Source organism: Nuphar pumila, chromosome 11 (genome assembly GCF_984573655.1).
Source record: "Nuphar pumila chromosome 11, dmNupPumi1.hap1.1, whole genome shotgun sequence".
Classification (NCBI taxonomy): domain Eukaryota; kingdom Viridiplantae; phylum Streptophyta; class Magnoliopsida; order Nymphaeales; family Nymphaeaceae; genus Nuphar; species Nuphar pumila.
The window spans coordinates 30,074,010-30,077,750 of record NC_143259.1 but is presented as its reverse complement, the minus strand read 5'-3'; the positions used below and the strand labels follow the sequence as shown (position 1 = coordinate 30,077,750).

General features: G+C 36.0%; 1 non-coding gene across 1 annotated transcript; it reads left to right on the top strand.

The window, feature by feature from the left end:
- Positions 1-278: 278 nt before the first annotated feature.
- On the top strand, positions 279-381 carry LOC149822209 (small nucleolar RNA R71). Its single transcript, XR_016426336.1, has one exon. It is a non-coding gene; the product is annotated as a small nucleolar RNA R71 (small nucleolar RNA).
- The last annotated feature ends 3,360 nt before the right edge of the window (positions 382-3,741 follow it).

The following is a 3,741-nucleotide window of genomic DNA, read 5'->3' as shown; positions in this document are numbered from 1 at the left end:
GCTGGTCCAGCTTCTGAGCAATCATGTCTACCTTGCACTGTAGTGCAGTAGATGGACCAATCTCAAGAACACCAGCTTTCTTCTGAATGCTGGGTGTGGCTCTATCCGAATGAGAGCTCGAAGCGTGGTGAAGTGAATTCTCAGCCAATGTATCAAATAGCCTCCATGCTTCGTCCTCGCTCTTCAGCATGAATGTCCTTCCACATGAAGAGTCGATCATCTGACGATTCTTGTCAGACAATCCATCATAGAAGCTCTGCACCAGTTGCCATTTCGGCACCTGATGATGGGGACATTTCCTGAGGAGATCCTTCATTCTCTCCCAGGTCTCATGAAAGCGCTCACCATCTAGCTCTGAAAAGCTAGTGATGGCTCTACGATATTGGTTCGTACGACCAATGGGAAAATATTTCCGAAGAAACTCCTGTTGCAATTGATCCCATGACTCTATTTCTACAGAATCTAAGGACTTTAGCCAATACTTGTCTTTGTCCTTCAATGAAAAGGGGAATAGAGTCAATCTCAACGCATCATCATCGAAATTCTGTATCTTAACAGTAGAACAGATTTCGAGGAATTCATCTAAATGTCGGTAGGGATCCTCATGACTAAGGCCATAAAAGGATGGAAGCATCTGAATAATGCTGGCCTTAATCTCATAATGCGGCGCTCCTACATCGGGTCTCCGAATGCAGGATGCCTGAACATAATATGTGGGAATGAAGTATTCCCGCAGAGGACGTGAATGAACTGGGGGTGGAGGTGGAGGATCCATGTCAGCCATTGTTGCCGAACTTCGATGAGAATGTAAAATTCTCTCTGGGTTGTCAACAAATGGGTGTAATGGGGTTCCTAGACCTCGTCGCCCCTGCATACACTGGTACTAAGACCAGATGTAAGCAAACGACCTAAATCTAAAAATAAAAATAAACTAACACAGGTTCTAAAATGTAAATAACACAAAATAAACAACTACTAAACAAATATGCTAAACTAATTATGTCAGAATGATCTAACTAAGTAAATGAAATAACAAATTAAACTACTCTAAAATACTGAAAAGATAAATACAGGAAATCACAAACTAAGTTTTTCTAAAACCCACCTGTCTAATCGCTCCTTGCAGAATGAATTTCAAGTGAATCTTAGAAAGAACAGAACGTGAATCCTATATTTACTAACTATGTTAATCCTATATTCACTTACTAATCCTACTAACTAAAAATAAAACAACTAATTAACTAACTAAAACAAATTAATAAATCAAACTCTAAGAAATAAAGTAATTAATTCGCCGTTCCCCAGCAACGACGCCAAAATTTGGTTGATATTTTGAAATGATCTTTTTAAAACAATTATTTTCAATAAAACTTTGGAAAATCGTCAACCAAAAATATAAAAACCGACTTTCCACAAAGTGGTAAGTACGGGTCGAATCCTCAGGGAACAAGAATTAATCACGATATGTCTAGAAAATTTGATTTATTAATTACAAATATCAATCTACAATTATAAAGTTATTACAACTATAATTAATCACTAAAATAAAAATGAAAATGAAAATGAAAATGAAAATGAAAAAAAACTAAATCTTCTGCTCCACACCAAGGCTATTTCCATCTTTTCGCCAATTAAAGAATCTTCGCACTTGGACAATAACCCTGGAAATCAAATATGCTTTTCAACCTAAAATTGCAGAAAAATACAGAGTTAGTATTCTATTCTAACAATGCAAACCATAACTACAACTAATTCTAGTTTTACGAAAATAATAAAACAAATGCTACTTATCAAACAATAATTAAATAAAATACTAAAATAAATCTAAAATTAACTAAATTACTTCTACTAATGCTGTAGGATGCTTATGCAACTCTTAAAATGCAGAAACTAATGAAAACAGGTCTAAAATGCCGAAATTAAGAAAATTACAAAACTGCCCCTAACTAGTGTAAAATAGAATTCTGACAGGTTATTGAAAAACAACTATTTGACAGGGCAAACGAGGTCCGATTTTCCCAAAATTTGTTCTGTTCTGCAACTGACAGATTAAACAAACTGACAGTTTTTACAGAATGGAAAAAAAGTATCTGGATTTCCAGATATAAGAGTTTCAAATCTGTGAAAAATCAGGATATCGAAAGTCCTGTTATTTGAAATCCAGAAAAAGCGGTTTTTGCAAAACGCTTAAAAATCAGACCAAATCAACTCCGAATGGGCTGAAATTTGGTCTGCAGTCAAATAACACGTCAATAAAGTGAATAGAATAAATTTTTTTGGAAAACACCGAATTTTTGCACATAAAATACTGTTGGTGCGACAGGGCAAAAATCAGGTTTTTATTGGAGTGCACTATTCACGTTATGAATCTATTTTAACACTCTAAAAGACAAATTAAACCTAATGCAATCTAAATGACACTGTATAACAGTGTATATGCAGATTAATATTGCAACTATGCTAAATGTATGATGAAGGAAATACGATAAGCAAATTATGACTAGCTATGTTTAACTAATGATGCGAATGCAACTATACTACTCAATGAAGGGTGATTCTAATTACTATGTTAAACACTAAATAACTATAACATTCAACGACACACAATACACAAATCACACACACTTCTACACTAAAACTAAATTAGATAAATAAACTAATTAGTATAAAAATCAAAATAAATAATACTAAATGAAATTAATTCACTAAAGAACAAAGGCTAGGATTGACTAGAGTTGGGTCTTGGTTGCCTTAAGATTGGGTTCGGTTTTCAGTGACTTAGTCAACTAGGTTCGGTTGACTTAGGTGAACTCGGTTTAGGTTTGGGTGAACTCGGTTTGAATTAGGTAGGCTCGAGCTATGTTTGACTCGACTCGGACTAATGTGGACTCGGCTAGGTTTGGCTAAGGTTGGGTTGACTTGGCTAAGGTTGACTCGACCTCGGGTTGGTCTTGACTTTGACTTAGGGTAGGCTTGGTCTTGACTTACCTTAAGTTAGTCAACTAAGGTTCGGGTTGACTCACTAGGTTCGGCTTGGGTTGGTCTTAGTCTTGGACTTAGGCTAAACTCGGTTTTGGGTTGACTTTGTCAACTAAGATTGGTTGGGTTTAGGTGGGCTCGACCTAGGTTTGAATTAGGGTTTGACTTGGGCTAGGGTTCAAGTTGACTTGGACACAAGGCGCACCTAACCAAGTCAATCTAATTGACTAGGTTAGATTAGGTTCAATAGGTAGGGTCGGTTGACTCAAACTAAGGGTTGACTTGACTAGACTCAAGTGGGTTTAGACTAGGGTTGACTCGACCTAGGGTTAGGGTTGACTAGGTTAGGGTTAGACTAAAGTAGTAACCTCTTAATTCCTACAATCAATTCAAAGTTAACGATTTTAATGGAGAAGGTTGGAAAAGGAATGTAATAATTACCAAGTTCAAACTTTGAAATGCTTTGGATTCTCAAAAATCGCCCCATTTAAAGAGGGAGTTACACTCCTTAATTGCCTTTAAAGCTCCTTTTGGAAAAATGAAAAGACCAATCTAGAAATCCACGATTTTTGCTTTTCAAGATGGAATTAAAGTGCTTTTAATACTCTATGGAAATCGTGGAGCCTAGATTGGAATTTTTGTTTAATGCCAAAAACACTTTCCAAAGTTAAGGAGTAACTCCTTCTTTAATGCCCATTCAAAATTCAAATTTTCCTTAAATGCCTCACACGAATTTTGAAGAACCTCCTTTTTCCAAAATTG